At 40.4% G+C, this 15,647-nt stretch overlaps 1 protein-coding gene across 1 annotated transcript in view; it reads right to left on the minus strand.

The window, feature by feature from the left end:
- Window positions 1–14,507, minus strand: part of large1 (LARGE xylosyl- and glucuronyltransferase 1) — a 171,000-nt gene extending 156,493 nt beyond the window's left edge. Inside the window, exon 1 of the mRNA XM_033614595.2 lies at window positions 13,908–14,507. The gene's annotated coding sequence lies outside the window, so the exon portion shown is untranslated. The remainder of the gene's footprint in view (window positions 1–13,907) is intronic.
- Between the last annotated feature and the right edge of the window lie 1,140 nt (window positions 14,508–15,647).

Below are 15,647 nucleotides of genomic sequence, written 5' to 3' on the forward strand. Positions count from 1 at the left end.
TCATTTAAAATGACACATTTAAATATGGAAACCTTCACCCACCTCTATATCTCTGTCAGGGCTCATTATCATAGACAGGTCTGAGCTCAGCATCTCGATATCCAACTCTTAGCTAGTGGCTGATAGACAGTCCAGGGTTTTTGCTGCAGAGAGAAATATGAGGCAGCAGCCTCCAGCTTCTTCATGGAAAACACTCTTTTCTAACAAGTCTTGCACTTGATAGATTTCTGTAATTTGTAACTGCAATTGCAGCATTACGCTGATGTGGTGGCCCTGTATCATAATCAGCACAGTTCACAGAGACAGGCGCTGCCAAATCTGCCAAAGAGGAAGAAAAGAACCATTTGTGTTTGGCTGGACCACAGGAGAGTGGGGGCCGTTCACGGGGCCGGTGCACTTTCAAAATGAATTGGGCCGGCAGTGTTTCTGCTGCTTTTGCCACAACAGCAGAAAAATAATCACTGTAGAAAACAAACTACTTTTGCTTGCCATTCGTTGTTTTACCACAGTTTTATATGCCAGCTGGTGTTTATGAATGCCTTTGCAAATAGCAGACAGTGTTTATGAATGCAGCTCAATGCACCTCTACATGTGTGCTTTATCTGGTACTGCAACAACATTAATCAGTGAAATGTAAGGAAATAATGTAGATTTTTTTATATCTAATTTTCGCTACTTTATCGAATACATAAAACATATCAGGTCAAGACAATACATCTGAAAACTTTATATATACTGTTAACAGTTAAAACTTTAAGGGTCGACACTACAAGTTTTCTGAAATTTTATTTCTGTATATATTCAAATGAGTCATAATCTAGGTAAGCGCTGATTTGCATACATTGCCAGAACAGAAATCTGAACACTGGATAAGGCCTGGTTCAAAGCTCTTGTTTCATTTTGTTGAAATATTAAGAGTTAAAGGTTTTAGAGAGCGGATTTTGGATATTTCTTTTTATCAGCCCATAAAGAAAGAAAACACTGTTTTCAGCTACATGACAATCAACTGTCACCATATTTTTAGAAATAAAATGTTCTATAAACCAGGCTACAACTGCTATATCAACAAATCCCTCTGTAAAAACCTTCAGAATATATATATTCCCCCATAGGTGAATGTAAAGCTAGCTTGTGCTGTACTGCTTTTCAGGCTTTCTGGGCCTAAACTTAAGCTCCTCCTCCCCTCTCTGGTGCCATTGGCTGGTGGAAGCTGGGCACCTGCAGCAATCAGTCTGTCTTGGGTATATAAAGGCTGAGGAGCTGCTCTTATGTCTCTTGGTTTTGTTGCCATGTGTTGCTTTGCTGGTGTGTTGGTAAGCCACTTTGTACTGATAGTCCAGAGCAGGGGTCACGTTAACCGGATATTCTCAGTCATTGACCGGTTTTTTACAACAATAACCAGAAAATCTGAAGGCCGTCTGTCATTTTGACCGGTTGCAATTACCACCCCTGCCCACTTGGTGGCGGAGTGCGCAGTCAGTGGTTTAATTGGCTGCCGTTTTCACACTGCAGAGAAAAAGTCATTCAACTGCTTCATGTAGCGTTGATGACATAACGCCCTGGACACACCGGACGTGGAACCGAAGCACGGCGCCCAGCAGCAGATGCAGTTTTCAGTCAGCACCCATGTTAACCTATCTGACTGTCCACACAGGCCGCTGAGCAGAGCGGAGCGCCCGCGGAGGCAGCGCTTCAGTTCGGCGTCTGGTCTATTTTTGACGGGAGCCGCGAGCACTTCTGTCAAGCTGGATCACTGTTGCCAACTCCTCAGTAAGAAAAGTAGCTATTGGCTGTCCTTAAAGTCGCTAGAACTCGCCAAATGACGTCATCGCCTAATTTGCATAATTGTCCATATGCATGTAATTGTAATGGATGCTGTAGGAGAGAGGAATAACATCGTGGAGAGACAAAAACTGAGTAAAAAAACACCCTGAATATGTTTAGAACTACAAATGAACCTTTTTTCAGTGATTTATATTAGACAAAGAAAATTTTACATCCCGCCCTGACTGTAAACCAGGTCAGGATCAGAGCGATAGATCAGCCAGCGGCGGTTCCGCGCATGTGCGATTCACTTGCAGTCTGGACATGGAGGGGTTAACGTCTCCTGCTCTGACTGCTGCTGGGAGGGAGGACTGGGCCGTCTGTGAGTGCTTTGGGGCGAGAGAGGAGCTCACAGCAGCATCCGCTGCCCGTTGAGAAGACTAAGAATGATACGTGCTCTCACAACAGAGTCTCCAGAAGTCTTCAATAACATCAGAAAAAGTCGCTAGATTTGTCGCTAGTCGCTTTTTTGAAAAAGAGTCGCTAGAGGAGTCTGAAAAGTCGCTAAATATAGCGACAAAGTCGCTAAGTTGGCAACACTGAGCTGGATCGAGCGGATTGTACCAAACAGGAAGTCGGACACAGAAAAGACGAAAGAATCCGGCCAATTTTCAAAATAAAATAACAACAGCACGCACTGAGGAACGTGCGGAGAAAATACCGTGTTTATAATTTAAAATAACACAACAGTGCATAACTGAACACATTTTTCAATACCATAATCACTTCAATACAATTTTAATTTTGTGTCACCGAGCCTACAGGCATAATAACATAACGCCCTGGACACACAGACGCGTTAGTGACGCGTTAGTGCCGTCCGGTGTGACCAGGGCAAAGCTTAATGCCACGGGTGTGTGGATGTCTGTTCATCTTTTCGTTCATGTCCTTATTAATGCACACTTTATAACTTGCTTGTTGGATTTATTAAAAACGAACGAATTAAAACTAAATGTCTTTGAATATCTTTATTATTTAAAAACTAAAATTAAAATGACCGGTAAAAATAGATTATGACCGGATTTTTATGACTCTGTCGGTCAAAATGACCGGCGATGAAAAAGTCTAGCGCAACGTCTGGTCCAGAGCTCTCTGTAACTTGAAAAGGCAGATTGTTAGATTTATCTGCGTCAAAGTACAATCTTGTTGTTGTTAGCCACATCGTTGTCAAACTACACTGAACTGTAAAACAAGCATGGTTGTTGTTAAATCTAGTTCGTAAGAAGTCTGTCACCTGTTGAACTAATTCAACCCTAAAGTTTATTGCCACGGGGCTCTGTAGGGACGACCTGCCTGTTTTTTCAAGTTTGGTTAGTGAGTTAGCTAAAAGAGTACTTTTCTCCTGGCAGTTAGTCAGCTCTGTGTATTGAGGGCTATTTTGTTTGTTATTTTGGCCTGGGCTCTCCCTTGTATGCTTCCATAACTGGCAATAAAAGGGAGTCCAAATGGACGTTTTTGCCAAACTTGAAGAAATTCCCTCAAGGTGTTCTTGAGGTATCATGTTCATGAGAAACTTAATGGACCAGGTCAGTGACCTTGACCTCTGAGCACAAAAATGATGACCAAAATCTAATCAGTTCATCTTTCAGTCCAAATTGATAAAACTCCCTCAAGAGATTCTTGCCTATATCATGAATCATGTTTACAATAACAGGACATATGTACGAACGTACAGACAGATAAACCAAAAACATAATGCCTCTGGCCATGGCCATTGCTGGCACAGAGGCATAACCAACCTCAATGGGTATTTTGGACATTTTCTTTTCATTAGTCCCCAGATTACAGGAACTATGACAGAAAATTAGATAATCACTAATATCCAGGATTTCACATTAAACACACTACCATATAATTATTAGAACTAGTAAAATATGTTGCTTGTAAAACTTGCCTGAGCCAGCTGAAGACACCGCACACATGCATGTGTGTGCACACTATCAGAATGCTACCAACTTCACCTCATTTGGAGCCAGGAAAAAGCCTGCAGTCAACTCGCTGTTGCATGAAACAGACAAATGTTGGTGGTAAGCAGCCATGTAACCAGCCTCTGAATTACTCCCACGTGACTGCCCACTGAGGATGGAGAGAGAAGGGCTGGTCCATTCAGTCTGAATGTCAGAGGTTATTTCAGCAGCATCTCTGCAGCGCAGTGAACACTCACCCCACTGCCTCTCTACATCTGGGAAACACTGCACAACAATCACACAGTTATGTTTCACTGCATTTCTCCTGACAAACATTCACTCTTTACAACATCACACAAACATAGACACAGATCCCACATAGGTTAACTAATCAGCAGACTGATAAATTGGTATGCTGGTGAGGTACTGCATGCCAGTCAACCCAAATCCATCCATTTTGTTATACTGACTGTGGCAACATTTACAATAAATGTTATCCTAATAAATAACTTCCAACCAAAATCAGGCTAAGTCAAGTTTAACATGGCAGCTGATGACATCAAAAAATCGAAATTTCTAGTCTTTTGAATTATTACAATTATTAGATATTTAATAGCTATTGACAGATATAAAACTGCAAAAAAAATAAAATAAAAAATTATCATCAGGTCTCTCTGATACGCTGTCTGTCGGAGCGAGATCAGATTACTGATTTAAATTTAATGTTATCTGAAGCCTCATTTTTATACAAATACTATTCATACTGGTTTAAATAAACAATTGGAGTTTAAAAGGAATTAAAGTCTTGTCCCATATACATGCCTGTCACAAATATAAGCCTTTTGATTTTGAAGTTTTATGGTAATACTATAGGGATTACTGTAGCAGCAGTCCCCACGTGTTATCCTGACTACACATTAGTTATGTCATACCAGTGACACCATAATGAGGTAGCAACTTGTGTGAAATAGACTTTATCCTGCATCATGTCAACATATCTGAAGGTGGAATTACTAAGTTGCTTATGTAGTTAAAAATATGCTCAGTAGTTTAAGTATCTGGAGTTACTATGGAGACTGTACTGCATCTATGATGAGTTAGCTTAAAAATACATTTTCTATACACAGCATTGCATAGTGATAACTAGATTAGCTCTAGTTTCACTTTGAGTGTGGATAAGGACAAAATGAATAATGCTTTCCTAATGCTGAAGCCACGGTGTAAATGTAAATAGCATCAATGCAAATCAGCGGCAATGAATAATGGGAAAATAACGCCAGAAACGGAAGTTCTAACGAAATTCAATGTTACATACAAGGATCCCTATCCACCTGATTAAATGCATAGATAATCAGGATGCAGAGGCAAGCACATGACATGGTTGTATTCTGTGTGTGCCACTGTTTTTAATGGAGTGACACGAGTGCCCTGATGGGAATCTGTAGGTGCAATAAATCCAGTGAGGGACACACAGTTCCAATTAACTCCAGTAAATGACTTGTTTATCATCTTTTCTTCAGTGTAGAAGCACTGGATCAGCAGACAGTAGGAGCATACACAGCCTGAGTATTGAGGAATATTATTGATGAGGCCTTTTTTAATTATTTCTCCAAAATTTAGTGAAGTCTAAAGACAGTTATTCACGTTGCATGTCATAATGCAAAAAGGCAGATCTGTTGGGAATATTTTAGGGGCACAATACTTAGTAATAGTCCAACAGTGTCTACATCTAACATGTCCAGAATTACTTGTGGATCTCACCTGGCTCTCTCCACAGGTCAAAAGGTTCCTTCAGCTTCATCACTCATTAAGGTAGTAGTTTCAGTCTGAGCTTATCTCCGGTGGAGGGGCATTAACTTCCAGAATATCTCCAGTGATTACATCGTGATGAGTGCATCACCTGAAATGTGGCTGTTTAATGCCGCCGGGCCCGAATGGGGAAATCAATGAAGCGGTGGACAGAACAGGCTTGTTTGCTGTTCCACCATACACATCCCTTGAGAGTCAGCCTCCGAGCTCATTAATGAAGACAAACAGACATAATAGTGATACACTATGTATCCAGGGAGAGATGGAGATACTGATTGTCTTCTGATTGTCTAAAGGTTATTGACTCATTAGGTGTAAATGTCTATATCTAAATGCTTAATTCTCTAAGGTAAAATGAACTTGAGGTGTCTACAGGTATGAACAAGTTAAATTTAAGACTTGAAGACATCTTTAAAACCACTTTAAATGAAATTTAATTAAGACCAAACTTGCAATGGAAATACACACCAAAAGTGAAAATATACTCCTTCCAAGTAAACGCACTAATGTCAGTTCAAAATGAACAGCAACGTAAAATGACACTCAGTGCATTTACATGACATTCAAGAAAAATCGATTTATTGTGTTAGTCCAACTATAACCAGAATTTTGAAATACATGTAAATAAGGTTTTCCGACTGAAATCGTACTAAAACAAATTTTTCAAAGTTGGACTATCACACCTAGATAATGCGACTGGGTGTCACAAATTACCCCTACATACAGTACAGGCCAAAAGTTTGGACACACCTTCTCATTCAATGCGTTCTCTTTATTTTCATGACTATTTACATTGTAGATTCTCACTGAAGGCATCAAAACTATGAATGAACACGTGGAGTTATGTACTTAACAAAAAAAGGTGAAATAACTGAAAACATGTTTTATATTCTAGTTTCTTCAAAATAGCCACCCTTTGCTCTGATTACTGCTTTGCACACTCTTGGCATTCTCTCCATGAGCTTCAAGAGGTAGTCACCTGAAATGGTTTCCAACAGTCTTGAAGGACTTCGTAGCACTTGTTGGCCCCTTTGCCTTCACTCTGCGGTCCAGCTCACCCCAAACCATCTGGATTGGGTTCAGGTCCGGTGACTGTGGAGGCCAGGTCATCTGCCGCAGCACTCCATCACTCTCCTTCTTGGTCAAATAGCCCTTACACAGCCTGGAGGTGTGTTTGGGGTCATTGTCCTGTTGAAAAATAAATGATCGTCCAACTAAACACAAACCGGATGGGATGGCATGTCGCTGCAGGATGCTGTGGTAGCCATGCTGGTTCAGTGTGCCTTCAATTTTGAATAAATCCCCAACAGTGTCACCAGCAAAACACCCCCACACCATCACACCTCCTCCTCCATGCTTCACAGTGGGAACCAGGCATGTGGAATCCATCTGTTCACCTTTTCTGCATCTCACAAAGACGCAGAAACCAAAGATCTCAAATTTGGACTCATCAGACCAAAGCACAGATTTCCACTGGTCTAATGTCCATTCCTTGTGTTTCTTGGCCCAAACAAATCTCTTCTGCTTGTTGCCTCTCCTTAGCAGTGGTTTCCTAGCAGCTATTTGACCATGAAGGCCTGATTCGCGCAGTCTCCTCTTAACAGTTGTTCTAGAGATGGGTCTGCTGCTAGAACTCTGTGTGGCATTCATCTGGTCTCTGATCTGAGCTGCTGTTAACTTGCCATTTCTGAGGCTGGTGACTCGGATGAACTTATCCTCAGAAGCAGAGGTGACTCTTGGTCTTCCTTTCCTGGGTCGGTCCTCATGTGTGCCAGTTTCGTTGTAGCGCTTGATGGTTTTTGCGACTCCACTTGGGGACACATTTAAAGTTTTTGCAATTTTCCGGACTGACTGACCTTCATTTCTTAAGGTAATGATGGCCACTTGTTTTTCTTTAGTTAGCTGATTGGTTCTTGCCATAATATGAATTTTAACAGTTGTCCAATAGGGCTGTCGGCTGTGTATTAACCTGACTTCTGCACAACACAACTGATGGTCCCAACCCCATTGATAAAGCAAGAAATTCCACTAATTAACCCTGATAAGGCACATCTGTGAAGTGGAAACCATTTCAGGTGACTACCTCTTGAAGCTCATGGAGAGAATGCCAAGAGTGTGCAAAGCAGTAATCAGAGCAAAGGGTGGCTATTTTGAAGAAACTAGAATATAAAACATGTTTTCAGTTATTTCACCTTTTTTTGTTAAGTACATAACTCCACATGTGTTCATTCATAGTTTTGATGCCTTCAGTGAGAATCTACAATGTAAATAGTCATGAAAATAAAGAAAACGCATTGAATGAGAAGCTGTGTCCAAACTTTTGGCCTGTACTGTACATCCAGAGCAGTGCATTTGTGGATGGACGAGGAGACACAGTCCATACTATGTCAGTTGAAAGAGCATACAGGAAGTACGAAATGTACACAGCCATTAACTTTCCCACCATGGTACCAGTCTGCCAGTAGCTAACCATAGCTAACTTGTTTGTCAACTGCTTGGTCTGTGGCGTAACAGGTGAACTGGAAAAGGTCCAACACTAACAAGTTGAGAGGGGGCATATCGCCACCTATCGTAGCAGACTCGGACATACTCGGTCAATAAACTGATTCCCCTCCCGTGCTTGTAGACTGGGACAAGGACAGAAGTCCAATTAAATGGCCTCTTCAAGCTGTAGCTCGACTTAACTGTGCATGTAAAATCACAGACTGAAGATACTCTGTGCTAACTGCTCAGAATAGAAAAAAATACACTACCGCGCAGGCTGGCTAGCAAGGTCTTATGTTGCATTCATACAGAAGCAGGCAGACGGTAGGTGGCAGATGTGCAACACCTTCTTTACAGCATGAGAAAAAAAAACAACAGTCCGACAACATGGCAGGACGGTAAGACGAAGCATATATGAGGATATGTTGTGATGGTGATGTCATATTGTAAAAAAAGACACCAGCTGGCCACTAACACATAAGATGTTGATATTTGGTCAACTTGAGGTTGTGATGTAGGGTGACCAAAATTCAATGTTTACGTAGAATACTGACAACAGATTATTTGATATTTTGTTGGTTTCAAGTTTTGTTGTCAGTAACCAAAATCCAACTTCTTTCTTACGTCTTATGCTAATGTCATTTGATGTAGAATATCAACATATAATCCTAAGGTACGGAGAACAAAACCCAACATATGCAAATCATTCTAATGTTAACGTCCACACAACGTGAAATTCTAGGGTTGTTAGATATTTAAAACATCATCAACCTAATTTTTATTCCAACCCAAGTTTTATGTCTGTCTGACATAAAACTACATCTTTCTGATGTCATACTGACGTCTGATGCCAGCAGGGATGGAATAAAACATATTAAAACAATTATTCTAATAATGTCCAATAATTGTCCAGATTGCCATCATTTCTTCTTATATGTGAGACCTATGTAACATCTGGTTGTAAATTTAAGTTAAAACATAAAATATTTTCACTTTGGACAGCAGTGATGTCCACCCTTACCGTTGCTGGTATTATCTGCCAGCCTCATCTTAGTTTACCATCCTGATTTCGTCCACTAAAATGACATCCAGTTTGCCATCTACCGTCTTCCTGATTCCATGTGAATGCATCAATAAGGCTCATGAAGTGATGTACCCTTTAACTGAGGCACCACTGTAGACGGCAGTGGTCAATACATTGTGACATGTGGAAGGACAATTCTTTTCAATATATTACCGATTCGTTCCGCCATAATTTAAATTTCTTTGGTCGTGTCCTGTGGTCATATCTCACTTGAACTACACTACACTGCCTCCATGTTCTCTTGTGGTACTGCCCCACTGCATCTATATCAGTAAGCACTCAGAAAATGTGCACAAATACAGATGAAATAAAGGCAGAATATGGATAGAAGCCCCATCCCTTAGTTTAACTCTTAGTTTACTGATACAGCCTTGCGTTGAAGGGGCACAAATAGGGGCATTACCCACATACACGTGTTGTGTCAAAGTCTGTTCCCTCATCAAATAGTTTCCCTCCTGTTTAAATGTTTCACGTAGCGCCAACACTGAAAATTTTCTCAGTGACATGACTAAAATTATTTAAGACCAATCCAATGAAGATATTTAAAGACTTTTTATGGACCTTTGACCACCCTGGAACTTACTCACCACGCTTCCAATATAGGTGGGCATATTTACGGTCAAGATAGATTTAAGCAAAAGGTCAGAACCTGTTTTTTTGTATACTTTGCTTGAAATTTGTTGTGATCAGCTGGTGTAAACCATGTACAAACTCTATATTATTCTGCACTCAGCATAGATTTCACCCCACTTCACTCAAATTGCTCACCGCTCACTCTTAAAACAACTTGGCAATTGACATTTTCCATCTGAAAGCTGCAACAGGGTAATGGACTTTAGTTTGGTTCGGTTTGATCTCACTAATAGAAGTATAAATGTTTAATTTGGACTCAATACACAAGAGAACTTCAAGTTACCAAATATTACCTAGTTAGTTTCAACAATATGAGAATTTGCTGCTTTTTTATGTTTTAAATAGTTAGAAACTGATTCCCTATGGTTTTTGGACTGTAGTCCAAAAAAGAAGCAGATTGAAAATTTGTCAATTAATCATTAAGTTAATTGACAGAAAATTAATCATTAAAGTCATTTTCAAGCAAAAGCAAATTGCAAATATGTTTGGATTTTAAATTGTGAGACAAAACAATTAATCTAAAGACATCCCCTTTGACTTTGAGAAACTTTGATAGTATTTCCACTTTTATCTGACATTTTATAGACCAATGATTAATGAGAAAGTATCACCAACAGTGACAATAATCACTGGTACCAGCCCTACTCTGGGGCTTGGCCGTAAACATCTGTCATTATTTTTTTATTGTTGCCATTTTTAGACTAAAGGCTTAGTTGAATAAATTAATAAAATCAAGTTAAGTTGCTGCCCTGTGATGAAGACTGTCATGTCAGAGTGTTATGTTAGAAAAACTATTGCATCGGACTGTGTGAAAATGTAACGTCACAAAGCTGCAAACACGGCTGTCCTGATGATTTGTATATTGAAAAGAAGAACAACGGATTTATTTTTTACTAGGCTGAAATTATTCATATAATTAAAGCTGGGTTGGTCTAGGCAACAAAATAATTTGTGGTCAAAGGGAAAATGTTTTTTAAAAAAAACTGTCCTAAAAGGCATATTAAGCATAACTACAATAACTATAGCAGCATCAGTTCACTAATTCGTAAGAGTTGGGACAAAACCTTTTTTGGGGGTTTATTGTTTTTGCTCTTCAATTAGGCTGGAAAATTATATTTTAAAAGATCAAGGTCTTGACTATTAAACCTTGGAATAGCATACATAATGGATGTTAGAGGTAAGATCTGACAGTTGACATCTTATGGAGTTGGAAAAAAGATAGATTGTGAGTAGCCATTTTATTTTTTCAAAATTGAAAAGTGTTTGCTGAATGCTAATGAAAAAAACAATATTTAATTAACTTTTTTATTAAATCTAATTGAATTTGGATTTAGATGGGCTACGGTGTTGACCTGTTATGGCTGAGACAAACCAGGTCGCAAAATGATTCAATTATTCTATCAAAAAAATAGAAAACCTCTCAGCACTGGAACAGCATTACCGCCTTTTAGGAAATCAAGACTAACCCTTCTCCACCAACATGGAATCAGTTCCATTCTGGTTCCCGCACCTAATTTTGAACAGTTCAGAGCATTTTGATCAAAAATAGAACCCAAAAAGTTGGTTCTCAGCTGGAACCAAAAAGTAGCAGGTTTCTCTTGACCTAAAGTGTGAACCGTGACAAAATCAGTGGGCATGTAAAATCCTACAGGTTGGAGGGATGGAGACGGCAATAACAGAAGTCATGTAAGAAATCATTAGGAAAAAAAAGAGTGGATGGTGGTCTCATTATTAGTTGGTCCATGCATGTTTTTTGGGTAAAAACAATTATGTGTAATAATGGAACCAAAGTATGCACGTGACTGATGTAATCATTTTGCTTCCACTGTTTAATTCGGTTGTGTGTTGTGCAACACCCTCCATTAATGACACATCCGTGGGATACGTGATACCAAATTTTTGCCTATGTCCAATAAGCCGATATATAACAACTCATTTGGCCAATAACTGATACTGATGCCGATATATCCACTTTTGTCCCTACCTAATTTTATTGATCATCAAGTCTCTTCTGTAGTGGAATTAACATCATGTTATGCATGGATACTCTCAGTGTGATGGCCCACCAGCAGATGGAGACATGAAACAGAATGCTTGAAATGTAAGTTATACTCACTAATTGTGCAAGATAACAAAAAGCATGTTGGCCGATTCTCACACTTTATTTTAAAGCTGATATCAACCGATACCAAAGACATGCCGATATTATCGTGCATCCCTATCCCTGATTACAATGCCTCCTCCCAAAATTGGTGGAAACATAGGCTGGTTCACTTGATAGCACCAAGGTTCAAAGAATTAAAGACTGGATTTTCAAGAGCAGAATCGGTTCAAGAACCAGAGCCATTTTGGAGGAAAAGGGGTAGAAGTGAGACAGTAGTCTCTGGGATACAGCAAATCCCTTTCACACTATTAAATGATGTTCTAGTAGAAATCTGATGGAGTTGACAAAAATCTGGGACATGTCTTTAAAAAGTCAACATTTTCACACACAAAAAAAATGAAACAAAGATGATTATAGCAGTACATTTTTGACCAATGTAAGCAGTACTTACTGTTAGTTTTAGATTTTGAAGGCTTTTAACACAGTTTTTTATTGTTTTAAGTTGTGAATTCATGTCTGGGACAGCACTGCAAACCCTAATCCATCCATGACACAATATTTTAATGTAAAGTCTACACAAACGTTCGGATTGTGTAAATGATAGAAACAATTTCTGACCACTTGACACAAAAACTCATCCCATGTGAGCCTGACTTAATAATAAAGCTGATTTTGCCTAATTAGTTCAAGGTCAGTAAACAACCCTATAATTGTGCACATAACATATTGTTATTAAGGCCAAAAAATGTGTTTAAATGTGTTCCAAAACGCTCATGTTACCTATTACGCAGTGATTAATATTTATGTATTTCATAATGGTTCTAACGGGTTGCAGTTAATGATGTGGTAAAAGACATTTTACCATTAAATTTACCATGAGTTAAGTCATATACACAGTTAATAACCTCCCGCTTGTGTGGATATAAGTGTCTCACAATAAGTGGTGCTGAGGTGAAAAAAAGAGCACGCCCTGGTTCAAAATTCATCTCTTTGTCTTATTCTAGCAATAGAGAAACTTAAGCTTGCCACAATACATTTTTATAGTAAAATGAAATTGTTTTAAATGATATGCTCATATGCTCATCTGACACAGAATTAAATGCTCAAACAACACAAAAAAAATTGGTTAAACTGACATGAAATTCCTATAAGACAAGGGTCATGTGACATTTATTTAGTGCCTGGTGTACTTAAAACATTTATGTTAGTGTATTGTATTAAACTAAAAGTTTTGAGTTCAAGCTGTTTTTAAAAAAAATCAAGTTCAGTGAGCAAATTGGTAGGTTTTTTGGTAGGACATGATTTGTCCCAGTTCAAGAATGGGTGGTTTATAGCTTTATATGAATCTAACTTAATATCATTTCATGGTAAATGTGTTACAATTAGCTTAATAACTTGTTAAACAGAGTAGGCGTAGTATAGACTAACAATGCCAGGCAGGGTTTTATTAACTAGCCTATGGTACTTTTGTGCTGTCACTTCTTGCTACATAGTGCCATTCCCGCTGTTACAGTGTGTCTGTGTTCAACTGTTGCCATTCAGCTCGCTCCACTGTTACGTATGGCTGTTGATGCACCCGCGTGCTCACTGACAGCGCGAGCGAGGACTGGAAAGAGACAAGAATTAGCATACTTAGAAAAGACAAAAGAGAAAGAATTTTCGCGCTGTCTTTCCTACATTTCTCAACATAACGAGTCAGAGTGCGACAGCTGGGAAACTCATAGGAGGGCTGACCGAGCCCAGGTGCTGTTAATCCTCTCTGCCTCCGTTATTTAGTGTTGTTTGGGGGGAAATTAAAGGATCGTTTTTGCCCTGGTTTCTGTACGTTTGGAGGATATAGAGCATAAATGTGCTACGTTGCTGCCTGGACTTTGGTGTAACACAACACTTATATTAAGGCCTTAATGGAAATTTAAAGACTTTAGGGTTATAATAGCAAGTGAATAGTACACAAGTCGTGCCAAAAATATCACGGAGCAGGCGGTTTAAGGCAGCTACAGTGAGGCTGGTGAGGTAAGGTCGCCGTGCTAGTCAGACGTGAATAACTGCGGATTCCACTCACCTGATGCAGAGGCTTCAAACTGCTGCTCTTAGGATGCCTTAATCAAATATATCCCCAGTGATAAATCCCACCGTGCTGCTACAGAGAGACACTGGTGTCTATAGGTCTGTCATAACAGTTCTTCTAGCGCAAAATGAGACGGTGCTCCGCCGCTGACTTGTTCCATGTAGTTGGAGCTTTATCGGGATGTTTATCCGGTCCGGCAGCCTCAGCTGTTAGCCCCGTCTAACCAACAGCAACAGCTGAGTCCTTATGTTTCCTCCGGGCTGGATAAAGACTTAAATCTCAGACAGGTTCGTGGCGTCTGCGTCGCCACACAGCGGCTTCAGTCTCCTCTCAATCTCATTAATAGCAGCGGGTCTGGATTACTGTGACCAGCAGGCAGCGACACACAGTCGGAGGGGAGATACACAACCGCGGCGGCCTCGACAGCAGGAGCTCGGAGACTCGGTGGTAGCTCCGCTGAAGCTCGGCTAGTTAAAATGCCGTCCTAGCGTCCAGTACTGTATATATCCCTTCCTCAGAGGCACTCCAGTGTCGTCCAGGTCCTGCTTGAGTCTGAGTTTTCGGCCTCAACACAGCAGCTCTTTCTTCCTGACAAGCAGCAAGCGTCCAATCACAGCGCTGCATTGAGAGAGGGGACGGAGGATAAAAAGGAGTGGATTCTAACGGACTGGAGTCTGGACTGGACCACAGCACCAGTGGACTGAGGACATGAGCAGTCTGAAGCAGGGCTGTAGCAAACCACAAACTTGCTCTGAGGCTATAAGTGAGCATTGGGCCCCAATTGGACCCCTGTGTTCCTAACTCAGTTTCATCATAGGCTGATTACATGCACATTTATTTAAAGGTTCAGTGTGGATGATGCAGTGGAATATATTGGTAGAAATTAATATAATATAATTAGATAAACAATTAAGTTAGAATGAGCCATGCATAGGGTTTCCATGGATGTATTAAGAGACCTTGGACCAGTCGCACAAAACACCTTAAGATTTTTCCCTCCGTATGACACTTAAGGCTTAATTTCTCCTCAACCAAGAGACTAACTGTGCATTCACACCAAAAGTGTCATAAGCGACTGGCAGCCATTCATTTTCAATGTACGCTTGCTACGAAGGGCGTCAGGGGCGTCGGCTGCAGCGAGCAACACAATGCCAGAGACCAGAGCGTCAAGTAGAAGTTGAGAGAAGCTGAACTTTATGCAAATGAGCAGCGCCACTGCCGAAGCAGCAGCCAATCGCAGACCGGGATTCGGGTACGGAGGTCTGGGCTCTCCCAGAGCTGTACGAACCGGTGAAATTCACCGTGGAGTTGCCGGGTTTGCAGGACTCTGTGGACCCAGACGGGCCGACGTCTCCAGGCCCTGTTTCCTCAGCAAATACACCGATGCAGTGCAAAGGAGGCTTCCGAAAGTGCGATTAATGAGCTCCCGCTTATTTACCACCAATTACATTTCTTAGTGGTCCTACGTGCCAACAGGAGAGTAAAATTATAATTATAAAGGACTCATAAAGGCTATATTGACTGTGTTTATTAGCGTTATTTTAATTTGTAATGAAAGTCATGGATAATACAAAGTCAAGACATAAATTATATATTTGTTCATCCTTGTAAAGTGAACAGCCGTGTCAGCCTAGATGGACACATCTGCAGCAGCCGGCCCCGTCCCTTTGGCCGCTGCAAGCGCCTGCTGGAGCTGCTGCCAGGCAGCGCCATGCCAGCGACCTGAGCAACCGC

This window comes from Epinephelus lanceolatus, chromosome 23, assembly GCF_041903045.1.
Source record: "Epinephelus lanceolatus isolate andai-2023 chromosome 23, ASM4190304v1, whole genome shotgun sequence".
NCBI lineage: Eukaryota > Metazoa > Chordata > Actinopteri > Perciformes > Serranidae > Epinephelus > Epinephelus lanceolatus.